We start from the raw sequence: 15879 nt of genomic DNA, 5'->3' as shown, positions 1-15879 counted from the left end.
TACAGATACCAACAAGGAGGGAGAGCACAAAGGGGAAATACCAGCGGCCATCTCATCCCAAGACCTTCTAGCATCACAAAATGGCCGACAATAACTTGATCTGTATCTGACATGGGTGAAGCTGCAATTGTGTAACCATTCCATGCCAAATCAGTTGGCTTGGAATCATACCCAATGATGTATATATATTCTGGTCGGCCATATTGGCACTCCCCAGTAAGAGCAGTCCTCCAGGACAATTACATGTATTTAAGTATTTTTGTTGTTGTAGTGGGGACAGTAACATTAGTAATCTCTAACAATTATACTTTAAGGAAAATGTTTTTATATATTTTTTTACTTTTATGTTTAGCTCACATAATACAATTTTAAAATAGCATTAAGGTGTCTGTAATATAATATAGTGGTCCTCTGTAGCTCAGCTGGTAGAGCACGGCGCTTATAACGCCAAGGTAGTGGGTTCGATCCCCGGGACCACCCATACACAAAAAAAAATGATGCACGCATTACTGTAAGTCGCTTTGGATAAAAGCGTCTGCTAAATGGCATATTATTATATTATAATAAATGTGGTAAAAACGATATAAAATATTTTTTATAACGGTGGGGGAGTGCCAAGATGGAGGCACGGTAGCTTCAACACAGCGCCCCCTATTTGTCATCTAGTGTATATATAAATTATTGATCACACCATGTTGGAAAGTCCCTTCTGCCTTTGCTTTCACTTTCACTTTAGCAAACCACTTCACCAAGCAAAACCAAGCCAAGCCCTGGGTCTTGTGACTGCTATTGAGGCTTCAATACACAATATCGCTGTTCAACAAGGACACCTTATCTGGTTGTAATAAACAATAGGCTGCATTAGATTACATTACACAGACTTGCTTTGGTGTAGATATTTGAGAATAGACTTAGCAAATGAACCACAACTTCCTAGCCTCATCATCAGACAGCATCACCTTAGGTAACCCATGTTGATGGTGAGTCACCATGGCGACCTGACACAGAAGATGATATCAAGCATACTTATGGTGGTAAACAAACAGCAGAGGTGAACTGTAAGGTGAAACTAGAGAAACCAGTTTGCAGACACAGAGGATGTGGCATACACCAAACTAAAATATGCAGATGATCTAAGGTCTCTTCCTGTTTGGCCAGAGTTCATGTAAGAATAAGACTTATGGTTGCCCTGTGTTAAAGCTGCAGTAAACTAGATAGTCTAGAATGGCCCATTACTGAATTTGTTGTACCTGCAGCTGCCAAAGTCCATTTCATTAAGTAAGATAACTGAAAAGGGTTTCCAATTTATGATACCATTTACATTTACATTTTAGTCATTTAGCAGACGCTCTTATCCAGAGCGACTTACAGTTAGTGAATACATATATATTTTTTATACTGGCCCCCCGTGGGAATCGAACCCACAACCCTGGCATTGCAAACGCCATGCTCTATCAACTGAGCTACATCCCTGCCGGCCATTCCCTCCCCTACCCTGGACGACGCTGGGCCAATTGTGCGCCGCCCATGAGTCTCCCGGTTGCGGCCGGCTGCGACAGAGCCTGGATATCATACCATGATATCATATGATATAGTGGACCTAGTGGTATCCAGCTACAGTATTTTGATTGTCCTGATACTAAGACACGGTGGTATTATGCATTATTATGCATTTGATACCAGCCTTTTCCACCTCGTGAGAGGACAGATTTTAGTATTACATTGTTGGGAGGTATGTCAGGTAAACTCCCGATGTGTTGTTGTGAACCCCCTAGATTTCCCTGACAGCACGTTTTATTGGCCCTTATTGGTTCATCATCTTACAAGATGACATGCAGTTTACAGTCTCGTTACAAAAAAACGTGAATGTGGTCTACTGGAAAGTCCCTTTGAGTGTGTTGAATTAAAGATTACAGTAGTTAGGGAGTTGCGCCCCACAGAGGTATATCATCTCAGCACACTGCCCAACCACGTGATTTCAAAGAATTGAAACTCGGATCTGGAATTAGGTCACTAATGTGGGAGACAAGAAGGGAAGGGAACTGGCACAACAACAAAATTGAGGACAATCTCATGGGATAGTCAACTGCTGTTTTGGCTAATAAAAGATTGTGTTGGCTACATGCAAGAATTGTTCCGCTTCAGAAGATTCCTTAGTTGAAGGTTTCCTTACTTCCAGTAGCTGATTATATAAAAGCAGTCCAATCATAGAACACCCCGAACTACTGCCAAGAGCTAAGAGGAACAAATAGATGGTATTTGCTCCTCTCTAGAGGATGAAATTGGATTTAGGCAAACAACAACATTAACAGCAACATTCAGCTACTTTTTTGTGACACATAGGAAACACATTTTACTTTTTTAAATGGTTATAATATGGCTACACTTAAACATATGAAGAGGTCAAGGGCTTTTTGGTCTGTTGAAATGCCCATTGGTGCCTGCCATTGGTCAGTCCATTGATACCTGTCATTGGTCAGTTTCCTGTCCCACACTGTTTATTTCGAGGAGACTTCCGGATGTCGAAAAAACACTTGTTTTAAAGGAACGCTTTATATTTGATTGGAATTGCATTATTTGTTTATACTAAGCGTGAATGTCTGTGGATGCAAAACTATTTATCAGAATGAGCATTTAGCATTTTGTACCGCTATTGAAATAGCACTAATAAACTTGACATTTACACTTGGCCAACACCTCCCTTACGAAAAAATATTGAAATCAGAGTTCAGTATAACTGCAGTATGCTGCAAATACTGCGTCCAAAATAACACCGTTTTTTTTACTGCAGTTATGTTGCAGTGTAACTGCAGTTAGAGTGCAGTATAACTGCAGTTCAACTGCAGTACACTGCAGTTATTCTGCAATTACTGCGTCCAAAATACCACAGTCGACTGCAGTTACTGCACTTTTACTTGTTTCAAAACTGCAATCATTTTTTGTAAGGGCTCAGAATTGTATTGCATAGCCTACAACAAACACATTAGACAATAAAAATAATAAATTACACAGTTAACATTAGTAACATTTATTGAATGACCATTCAAAGTTGAAAACATTACAACAGTCTAACACTGACACAACTAAACTAAAATTAGACTGTGTGTGTGAATGAATTTCTGGCAAAGTGAGAGGCTATAACTCTGGTGCCTTCAGCTATCCTCATCAACAACAATCCACCTACCCACTGCTTACGGATAACAACAAGGAGGGAGGGAGAGCACAAAGGGGAAATACCAGCGGCCATCTAATCTCAAGACCTTCTAGCATCACAAAATGGCCGACAATATCTGGATCTGACATGGGTGAAGTGGCAATTGTGTAACCACTCCATGCAGAATCAGTAGGCTTGCAATCACACCAAGTTGTAAAAAGTCCCTTCTGCCCTTGCTTTCACTTTCACTTTAATACAGTTCAACAAGCAAAACCAAGCCAAGCCCTGGGTCTTGTGACTGCTATTGAGGCTTTTATACACAATATCGATGTTCAACAAGGACACCTTATCTGGTTGTAATAAACAACAGGCTGCAGTAGATACTTGAGAATAGTCTTAGCTAATGAAGCACAACTTCCTAGCCTCATCATCAGCATCACCTTAGGTAACCCATGTTGATGGTGAGTCGCCATGGCGACCTGACACAGCAGAGTATACAAACATGCTGATGGTGGTAAACAAAGAGCAGAGGTGAACTGTAAGGTGAAACTAGAGAAACCAGTTCGCAGACACAGAGGATGTGGCACACACCAAACCAAACTAAAATAGGCAGATGATCTAAGATCTCTTCCTGTTTGGCCAGAGTTCATGTAAGAATAACACTTATGGTTGCCCTGTGTTAAAGCTGCAGTAAACTAGATAGTCTAGAATGGCCCATTACTGAATTTGTTGTACCTGCAGCAGCCACATTTGCCAAAGTCCATTTCATTAAGTAAGATAACTGAAAAGGGTTTCCAATTTATGATACCATGATATCATATGATATAGCGGACCTAGTGGTATCCAGCTATTTTGATTGTCCTGATTTCTGACTAAGGCACAGTGGTATTATGCATTATTATGGATTTGACACCAGCCTTTTGCACCTCCTTGGAGGACAGAATTTAGTATTACATGCTTGGGGGGTGTCAGGTAAACTCCCGATGAGTTGTTGTGAACCCCCTAGATTTCCCTGACAGCACGTTTTATTGGCCCTTATTGGTTCATCATCTTACAAGATGACATGCAGTTTACAGTCTCGTTACAAAAAAACGTGAATGTGGTCTACTGGAAAGTCCCTTTGAGTGTGTTGAATTAAAGATTACAGTAGTTAGGGAGTTGCGCCCCACAGAGGTACAGCATCTCAGCACACTGCCCCACCACGTGATTTCAAAGAATTGAAACTCGGATCTGGAATTAGGTCACTAATGTGGGAGACAAGAAGGGAAGGGAACTGGCACAACAACAAAATTGAGGACAATCTCATGGGATAGTCAACTGCTGTTTTGGCTAATAAAAGACGGTGCTGGCTACATGCAAGAATTGTTCTGCTTCAGAAGATTCCTTAGTTGACGGTTTCCTTACTTCCAGGCTCATCAGAACCTGATCCTTCCTTTTTCCCATAGTAACTGATGATGTAATAGCAATCCAATCATAGAACACCCCAAACTACTGCCAAGAGCTAAGAGGAACAAATAGATGGTATTTGCTGCTATCTAGTGGATGAAATTAGATTTAGGCAAACAATCACATTATTGGCAACATTCGGCTACTTTTTTGTGACACTAATTCCGAAACAATCATAGAAACCCTATTTTATGTCACAGGAAACACATTTTACTTTTTGAAATGGTTATAATACACCTACACTTAAAAATATGAAGAGGTCAAGGGCTTTGTGGTCTGTGGGGAACCTACAGGAAGCCACGGGACGTAAGAGGAAAGAGAGGCAGCACAGATGTGGATATTATTTTAGGTCACACACATCCAGTATGGTGTAATTGCAGACCGCAATTTGGGATGTTTTTTGATGTCAGTGTTCCTTGATATCAGGAAACGCCCATTGGTGCCTGCCATTGGTTAGTCTATTGATACCTGCCATTGGTCAGTTCCTGCACTGTCCAACGCTGTTTATTTCAAGAAGACTTCTGGATTTGCGATGTCGAAAAAGCACTTGTTTTAAAGGAATGCTTTATATATGATAGGAATTGCATTATTTGTTTTTACTTTGCGTGAATGTCTATGGATGGCACATGATGCAAAACTACTGTGACGAGTACTGAGTATACGAAGAGGCAGGACGCAGACGCAGGAATTAAAAAGGTCAAGGTTTACTTAAACAATGACAAAGAGAAATAACAAAGATAGAGTACACGACACGAAGCTAAACAATCACACACAACATCATAAGGAACAGTCCAGGGCTAAATAGGGGTGGTGATGAGATGATGAGGTGTAGGTGCGCTGGAGGTGATTAGGGTGCGTTGGGTTTCCATTCCAGTGTTGCCGAGGTGGTGCGCTCAGACCGGTGGCTCAGTAGACCGGCGAATCAGAGCGCCGTAGGGGAGCAACGGGAGGAGACGTGACAACTACAGTGCATTCGGAAAGTATTCAGAACCTTTCACTTTTTCTACATTTTGTTACATTACAGCCTTATTCTAAAATGGATTAAATAAAAAAATATCCTCATCAATCTACACACAATGCCCCATAATGAAAACAGGTTTTTAGACCCTTTGCTATAAGACTCGAAATTGAGCTCAGGTGCATCCTGTGGTCCATTGATCATCCTTGAGATGTTTCTACAACTTGATTGGAGTCCACCTGTGTTAAATTAAATTGATTGGGCATGTCTATATAAGGTCCCATAGTTGACAGTGCATGTCAGAGCAAAAACCAAGCCATGAGGTTGAAGGAATTGTTCGTAGAGATCTGAGACAGGATTGTGTTGAGGCACAGATCTGGGGAAGGGTACCAAAATATTTCTGCAGCATTGAAGGTCCCCAAGAACACAATGGCCTCCATCATTCTTAAATGGAAGTAGTTTGGAACCCCCAAGACTCTTCCTTGAGCTGGCCGCCCAGCCAAACTGAACAATCGGGGAAGAAAGGCCTTGGTCAGGGAGGTGACCAAGAACCCGATGGTCACTTTGACAGAGCTCCAGAGTTCCTCTGTGGAGATGGGAGAACCTTCCAGAAGGACAACCATCTCTGCAGCACTCCACCAATCAGGCCTTTATGGTAGAGTGGCCCGACGGAAGCCACTCCTCAGAATAAGGCTGTAACGTAATAAAATGTGGAATAAGTCAAGGGGTCTGAATACTTTCCGAATGAACTGTATTTATCAGAATGAGCATTTAGCATTTTGTACCGACATGAAACAGCACTAATAAACTTGATGTTTACTCTTGTCCAACACCTCAAAATTGCATTGCATAGCCTACAACAAACAGACTGTAAAAATAGTAAATTACACAGTTAACATTAGTAATGTTTATTGAATGACCATTCAAAGTTGAAAACATAACAACAGCCTAAACTAAACTTAGACTGTGTGTGTATGTGAATTTCTGGAAAAGTGAGAGGCTATAACTCTGGTGCCTTCAGCTATCCTAAGCTAGAAACCTCACAATCTTAAAACATGATCTATACTGTATATAAATATACACTGGGTGTACAAAACATTAGGAACACCTTCCTAATTTTGAGTTGCAACCTCACCCCCTTTTGGCTTAATATAAGGAATTTGAAATGATTTATACTTTTACTTTTGATACTTATGTATATTTGAGCAATTACATTTACTTTTGATACTTAAGTATATTTAAAACCAAATACTTTTAGACTTTTACTCAAGTAGTATTTTACTGAGTGACTTTCCCTTTTACTTGAGTCATTTTCTATTAAGGTACAGTATTTTTACATTTACCCAAGTATGACAATTGGGTACTTTTTCCACCACTGAAGCTTAGTACGTTACATAACAGCATTAAAGCACCTGATAGAGCTTATAAAAGTATTGATGAGAGGTTGATATGTGGATCAGGTGTGTTAGTGCTGGGCTAGAACAAAAGCCTGCCCAATGCAATTCACCTCCCATTCACAGACAGATCCCTCAGTATCAGGAGAATACATACCAACTCTGACATAATTATAAAACAACATATTATACGCTATACAGTACATATTGTGAATAAATACCAGTGACATCACAGGGTCAGAGGTGATGAACTGGTTTGGAATGCTGCTACAGACTGAACTCTGACCTACTGGGTCACGATTGAATCTCCTATTCTGCGTTTAGAGAACTAATGAGAGAAGGGAATGAGAGAAGGAAGAGAAGGAGTAGACTTTCACCCAGGGGTTGGTGTCGCAGAGTGTCGGGGGGGATATGTAGCTAATGGACTGTAGTGTTGTCCAGGTATGTGTGTGTGTGTGTGTGTGTGTCTAGCTGGCAGACTTTAGTTTAGGAAAAAATAAAATAAAATAAATAATGAACTGGGGTACTTGGAACACCTGTGTGTGTGTGTGTGTGTGTGTGTGTGTGTGTGCATGTGTCGGTGAAGGTGTGTGTACCTTGATCTCCTCCAAAGAAGCCATGTTGTTGGACAGCATGCGTTCCTTCAGCATAGTGATGGGGTCACTCTTACTGCGCACTTCCTGGACCTCCTCAGGGGTACGCTACACTCTTAGAAAAAAGGTTTCCAAAATGGTTCTTCAGCTGTCCCCATAGGATAACCTTTTTTGATCCCAGGTATAACCCTTTTTGGTTCCAGGTAGAACTCTTTTGGGTTCCATGTAGAACCCTCTGTGTAAAGGATTCTACCCGGAACCAAATAGGGTTCTTCAAAGGGTTATCCTATGGTGACAGCTGAAGAACCCTTTTAGGTTCTAGATACACCTTTTTTTCTAAGAGTGTAGCTACAGGAAGTTAAATCACACACAGGAAGAGGAAAGGAGTTTGACCTGATTAGCAGGGTTCAGCTCCAGCCCTTGGCCGATGAGAGAGAGAGACACAGAGCCCTGGAAAGGAAGCGGTGCTAGAGTATTGGGATGCATCCCAAAGCAAAATTGCACTACACTGAGGGGTGTCTAGACAGGCTAACATAGGGAGTGAGGGAGAGGGGCAACACAAAGAGGTGGGTAAGGCTAAAACAGAACAGATTAAGGGAGGAGAAAGAGAGAGAGGAGTTGTGGGGAGGAGTGAGGGGGTGGAGAGAGACCAGGGGTCAGGTGATGGTCACAGGGTTAGGGGTTAGAGGTCAGAGATCACGTCACACCTAACCCCATGCTGTGTCCATAGTAATGGTAGGTCTCCAGCTCCATGACAATAGGACCCTGGCAGAGAGGCTTCCAAACCAAGAGACTCAACAAGGTAGCCAACGCCATGACACTGCTGTGGTATTACTGACTGAGAAAAATAAAGAATTAGCCTCCTTCTGTACTCCTATATTAGTGTGTGCTCTGTATTAAGGCCTTTTGTAAAATAAATATCATTAGCCTATTGTTGTAATTTTTGGGGTATGTTAGGCACTAGCCTTTCTTGGTAATTGCTGCAATATAGCAGGTTCAAAACTGTTGTGAAGGTTTAAACCAGTTCACAAGTGTTTTGCTTCGTTCTGTTGAGCCATTTTCTTTGGCCAAATTAAGTTCCAACTGTAATGTTGTGTTTGCCACGATATATACTGAACAAAAATAAAAACTCAACATGGAAAGTGTTGGTCCCATGTTATTTCTCTCAAATGTTGTGCACAAATTTGTTTACATCCCTGTTAGTGAGCATTTATCCTTTGCCAAGATAATCCATCCACCTGTCCGTTGGTCTCGTGAGTACCGTGTATTGTGTCCAGAGGAGTTGCAAATGGTACATTACCTCATTAACCCTCCTCAGGACATTAAACGGCCCCCACAAACCAACAGACATGGGACAATAATCGACAAGGACAATGGGGAACAGAGGGAAGCCCAGCCATGAGCTTTAAACAGGTCAACATTCACAAGGCCGATAAGACAGATTACCAGGACGTGTACTCAGAGCATGCGCTGACCAACTGGCAAGTGTCTTCACTAACATTTTCAACCTGTCCCTGGCCGAGTCAGTAATACCTACATGTTTCAAGCAGACCACCATAGTCCCTGTGCCCAAGAACACCAAGGTAACCTGCCTAAATGACTTCCAGAGACCTGGAAGTGTGTTGCCAGGACAACAACTTCTCCCTCAACGTGATCAAGACAAAGGAGATGATTGTGGACTACAGGAAAAGGAGGGTCGAGCACGGCCCCATTCTCATCGACAGGGCTGTAGTGGAGCAGGTTGAGAGCTTCACGTTCCTTGGTGTCCACATCACCAACAAACTATCATGGTCCAAACACACCAAGACAGTCGTGAAGGGGGCACGATAATGCCTATTCCCCCTCAGGAGACTGAAAAGATTTGGCATGGGTTCTCAGATCCTCAAAAAGTTATACAGCTGCACCATTGAGAGCATCCTGACTGGTTGCATCACCGCCTGGTATGGCAACTGCTCTGCCTCCGACCGCAAGTCGCTACAGAGGGTAGTGCGTACGGCCCAGTACATCACTGGGGCCAAGCACATCACTGGGGCCAAGCTTCCTGCCATCCAGGACCTCTATACCAGGCGGTGTCAGAGGAAGGCCCTAAAAATTGCCAAAGACTCCAGCCACATAGACTGTTCGCTCTGCTATCGCACGGCAAGCGGTACCGGAGTGCCAAGTCTAGGTCCAAAAGGCTTCTGAACAGCTTCTACCCCCAAGCCATAATACTTTTTTTACACTGCTGCTACTCACTGTTTATTATCTATTATCTATGCATAGTCACTTTACCCCTACCTACATGCACATATTACCTCAATTACCTCGACTAACCTGTACCCCGGCACATTGACTCGGTACCGGTACCCCCTGTATATAGCCTCTTTATCGTTATTTTAATATTGCTCTTTTATTTATTTATTTATTTATTTTTCACTGCATTGTTGGTTAAGGGCTTGTAAGTAAGCATTTCAAGGTAAGGTTGTATTCGGCGCAAGTGACAAATAAAATGTGATTTGATTTGATTTAATCAACGTGGAAAACAAATTGGGTTTGAAAAAAGTAATCAACATAAGGGCACTTAGTGTTTTTTCATCCAACTTTTAACCTAAATCCAATGACATTGTGAAATGTTTTGTTGATTTCACGTTAGTTGACAACTCAACCAAATGTAAATTAAAACTAGACGTTGAGCTGATGTCTGTGCCCGGTGGGACATGTCTCCTTTTGGTATACAGAATGCAGCATGCTAATAATGACCACTAGATGGCACTGTAGCACTGTGTTAATGGAGCATGTCATTGTAATTGTTTCTAGATGGCCCTGCAGTACACAGTGACTTGAAATTGACCCGTTCATTTAAAACAGAAACTGTGAAAAAATTGTGACTGCAGGACAGGGTACCAAAGGTAACATGGTAAATACCATTGTGTATATAATTAATATAGTAGAAGTATTAGCAAAGATGGTGGATAAATGAAGATGTCTTACTCAGGCCGTTTACCATTGAAAAAATTGTCACATAGCAGCTGGGTCTGGTCTGCTTAGTTCATTGACTGTTTATGAAACAGAAAAATGAGCCAGTGAAATGTCTCGCTTTCTCTTCCATCTCTTGTATTACCATAGCTAATTAGTGATATTTGCAGGGTCAGTAGTAATACTGTAGTACATTATTTGTGCTGTACTAGCATGGGGCTTATTGTAGTCATTGAACAGACGCTCTTATCCAGAGCGACTTACAGTTAGTGAGTGCATACATTTTCATACTGGCCCCCCGTGGGAATCGAACGTACAACCCTGGAGTTGCAAGCTCTACCAACTGAGCTACACGGGACTTATAACAGGCCTACTTGAAGCTGTGTCCATTTGGGACATCTCTTCTTTGTATTTTGACTCACCCACATGCATACATGACTGTCCAGCCTGGTCTCATAGACTTGACGCAACATAGTAAACGGAAATCCGAAACACTCCATTTAGTATGATACAGTATGTTAAGTTTGGTATGGTTACATAAGACAGAAGGTTAAGGCAAAAAGAAAGTAGAGTGGTTGGTCGGGGAGGATGAGTAGGCGCATAACCTGAACGTCTAGCTACCGAAAGGTTGCGTTTTTTAATCTCATCACGGACAACTTTAGCATTTTAGCTAATTAGCAACTTTGCAACTACTTAGCATGTTAGCTAACCCTCCCCCTAACCTTTTAACCTAACTCCTAACCCTAACCTTGAATTATCATAGAAATGGATGATGGACATCCGCAAATTAATACATATCATACGAAATGTACAATTTATACTTTCCCGGATTTACATGTACTATGTTACGTCTAGCCCTGAATCCAGGTTGTACTGTCTGGTAAGTACTGGTCAAATCAACAATGAAAGATGTTCAGAATCAACACTATCTCAGTGTATCTTCCCTTCTGATCTGGTACCTCAGAGTGGAACCGGATTTTCGGTTGATTCACAACAGTCAACAAAATAGGGCAAAGAACTTACTTACCTTTTGTGAAAGTATATAAACACAGCAGTTTGATAGGTATAGTTTTTTTTAAGTCTTCAGACTTCTACTTTGACTCAATCTACACATCCATGATGAAAACACCATTTTCTTTCTACTATTCATGTAGAAAAGCTTGAATCCCAATGATTGAAGGATATGAGAATTGTGAAGGGTTGTTTACCAGTGCATTTCCAGGCTGCTCCCTTGTTGTTTTTCATTTCATTCTGTGGAGTGGAAAAACAGGGAAGGTGACACAATGGGATGGCATACCAGCCATTCACACCTCCCAGCCTGTTTGTCAACCATCAAGCTGAAAGCACTATCATTCTGCCCGTGGTTTCAGCTGGCAGTTGAAGGATAAAAGAGTGAGAACAACCCTGAGAATATATAGTTAAGCCCCACCCAAGAAATAAATAATTGACCAGAATAGTGCACTGATTCAAACACACAAGTGATCTGACATCTGAGCAAACTTGAACTAACCCTGAAGGAAAACTTGAGCTACCCTTGAAAAAAAAGATGTACAAGTGAAACCAGTAAAATAACATATTGGTGCTTTTCTACATTACCTGGTATCTTACACTTATTTGGTATACCTGTGTGTCTGAGACATACAGTATGCTGCAAAACAGATATCTATTATAAATTGGTCATTTAGCAGACGCTCTTATCCAGAGCGACTTACAGGAACAATTAGGGTTAAGTGCCTTGCTCAAGGGCACATCGACAGATTTTTCACCTAGTCGGCTTGGGGATTAGAACCAGCGACCTTTCGGTTACTGGCACAACGCTCTTAACCACTAAGCTACCGATTTACCGTAGTGAGTGCATAGATTGTCATACTTTTTCATCCTGGTCCCCCGTGGGAATCAAACCCAAAACCCTGGCATTGCAAGCGCTATGATTTACCAACTGAACCACACAGGATAAATCATAAAGTAACTTAATCTTAATCTAATTTCAATTTGGTGATCACTAATGCAGATCTTATCTGTGGCTGCATGTGTAACCAGGGTGATTTAGATCTTCAGTAAAATCCTCTCCCAACTGAGCTATTTAGACCCAATACAATAGAAGTGTTGGGGAAGCTACTCTGAAAATATAGTTTACCAAGCTACCAATTACTTCACACTGGAGGAAGTTAAGATACACTAAAGCTACCCTTAAGAAAAATATAGTTTACTTGACATTGAAAAAATACTTTGTGATAAATTATCATTTCTAAATCTGAAATGTCATAGATTACAAATTGCAAGAGTAGATCACTCTGGTGTCAATGTTAACAGAATGTGTAATTTAGCCTATTTAACACAGAAACTGTTTCAAGTGAGAATTAGGCAGGTTTGATGCTGAAAAAGAAAGGAAATTATGGCTTACTTCACCCATATTTTCTTTGCAAAAAAAAGTAGTGTGTAGTTCCAGTAGTTAGCTACATGGCAAAAAAATAGTTATTAACTACTGAAAACACTACCAAGATTTGCTTTTAGTTCAACTACCACCAAGCTACTGCAAAATGTAGTTAAATTACTAGTTAAACTAGATGTAGTTCACTACTCCAACACTGTTAAATAGTTACTCTTTGAAAAAGCTTTAGTGAACTGTGTCTGTTCCAAGAACACTCCAAAACCTTACTGTTCTACAACTTAGAGTAACCTTCTGAGGGAAGAACCCACTTCTATTCAGATGCTAATCATTGTTCTTGGATGCTGCCTTCCTTTTGAGAGTATGAATGCATAATTACACAGCTGTTTAAGAATCCTGGACACATTTGTACAAACCATGCAGCACTACATATACTTAATCGCACTATATAATTTGAGTACCAATTAGTTCTAAATTAGAATTAGAGTTTGAGCCCATGTTTCAGACACATGGCTGGTTTCGGGGATCCAGGTTAAGTATATTCCTGAATTTAAAATCACTTTCAATAGAGATTCTCCATTGAGCATGCTTTTTATGGAGTAGGTTTAATCTGTGTCTGGGAAATTGGCCCTTAAAATGCACTCTAGGCTTTTCAATTTGAGAGGCACACTGCTTGTGCTGGCATTAGGACAGAGCCCTGTTTTAAATACAGGGTTGTCAAAACAACATCACATTGAGCAGGGTCGACCAAACTGGGGCCTGTGGGTGTTTGGTTTGGCCTGCCAAGTAAAAAAAATATTTAGGAATTCAGTTGGGGTCTCAACTTACTGTTAAAAGTTAGAATACACAAGATGAAATTAGAATACACAAGATGCAATTTCGAAATTTGGTAGTGCATCAGCACTTATTATGTCAGTCATTGGCAGTCACTCAATTAGCCTATGTCAGCTAACATATTTTTGATTGCTAGGTAAGGTAGTCTAGCCAGCTATCTAAAATGTTTTGCCTGTGAGATTGCTGGGCCCCCCAAACAAATCTTACATTTACATTACATTTTAGTCATTTAGCAGACGCTCTTATCCAGAGCGACTTACAGTTAGTGCATACATTATTTTATCGAACCCACAACCCTGGCGGTGCAAACGCCATGCTCTACCAACTGAGCTACATCCCCTGCCGGCCATTCCCTCCCCTACCCTGGACGAATTGCCTTAGACTGGCTTCATCACCATTTTAAAAAGGTATTTCATGAAGTTAATATTATCTAAAAATGCTTAAAGGTATATACATGTGTGGTTTGGACAAAGTGCACAATCTACAAGTTTAGGTGTTCCTGATCTTAATTGTTTGCTACCGAGTTGGTTGTGCAGGTTGAAGCTAGGTGTGGTAAGTTACATAATTAGCGTGTAATTCACCCATGCCTTCAGTCTCCCTGAGTAGTTCTAATCATGTTTTAAAAACTAAAGTGTACATGACTAAATATGGCAATTTAAACTAATGAATGCAATGAACTTAAATCATGTTTTCCATAGTGTTACCTGGTCTAATTAATAAAGTAAAGTTATTCTAATTAAATGCTCATTCTCATTGGTTAATAAGTGTGGGCAGGGTTGGGGAGCAAAGGGATGAATGCTGTCCTTTTCTCTCAGCTCAGGGTTGAACATCATTTTACAATGTGCTCCATAGCAGTGTGTTTGTTGCGTCCTGTATGTACAGCAGAGAAGGCTGGTGGGAGGAGCTATAGGAAGACGGGCTCATTGTAATGGCTGGAATGGAATAAATGGAACGGTATCAAACATATGGAAACCATACAGTTGACTCCATTCCATAAGTTCCAATCCAGCCATTACAATGAGCCCATCCTCCTATAGTTCCTCCCACCAGCCTCCTCTGATGTACAGGCAATTGATATCAGCTGTCCTGGTAGACTCTCTTTAGTCCCAGTAAGGAGAGAGTTAGGCTCTGTTTAGAGCTGGATAAGGGTTAATCCCTAGTTATGCTGTTTAACATTTAGGCCTAGTATTAGCTGCAGTAGGAACCCTATTGAGGGGCTGATCTTTAGACTCACTGTCATCCGTCATTTTTGTGAGTTTTCCGTATCCTGAATGTTGCTGCTATGGACAACTGTTTGAGACAAGCCATGTATCCTGAAATTCTGCATCTGTAATAAAATCAAGTATTGTTTTTGTACAATCATGGGTCCTCCTCATTCCCACCTATCACCTCCCTTGGCCACTCTGGGTCCACTATTCTACAGGCCCCAAAAGGCTAGAGGCGCTTCTGCCTGATGAGCTTCCCTGATGACCATAGAGCAATGCAAATTACAGTAGGTGTGGAGTAGGAAAAACATTGGTACAACGACAGTAGGCCAAACATTTCCATTCCAGCTATTGTATTATACACAGCCACAAACAGTCAGTTAATGCAAGGTGCCTGAAGGCCAAAATAAATAAAGGTAGAAGGCCTATCCCAATTTTTATTAGGTGTCCCAAATAAATTCATAACATTTATGCCATAACACTAATTGTTCATGGTATACATAGAATGTGAAAGGAAGGAGAGAGGGCCTCACTCAACAAATGCAAAGGAGGAAAACAAGTTTCCATAGCCATGAACTCTCACATACTGTACCTTCCCTTGTATTTCCACACTACTCTGCTTGCATCTTCAGTTGTCAAGGGGGGATGTTGCCAAGGACGGCTCACCGGTTAATGAAATGAGGCTTCACGGTGGAGACAGCTTCCCTAGCAACCACTTCCCCTGCTGGCCAAATCATCATGTGACACAGCTCATGCACCGAATGCTTTGGTGACTCAGAGATGTCTTCCTCTTGAGTGAGCGCTGTGAACTGAGGGTAGGGTGTGAGCATGCAACTTCAGCAGCAAGGCCTATCCATTTGTCAAGTCCTGAGAAAGCACAAATGACATCTTGTTCTCTGTTGGAAGCCTGATTAGATCATTAACTACACAGCGATGGCCACCTCAAATTGG

The sequence above is a fragment of the Coregonus lavaretus genome (genome assembly GCF_964263955.1).
Source record: "Coregonus lavaretus genome assembly, chromosome: 3".
Taxonomy (NCBI): Eukaryota; Metazoa; Chordata; class Actinopteri; order Salmoniformes; family Salmonidae; genus Coregonus; species Coregonus lavaretus.
The sequence above is the reverse complement of the archived record's forward strand: the minus strand, read 5'-3'. Positions refer to the sequence as shown.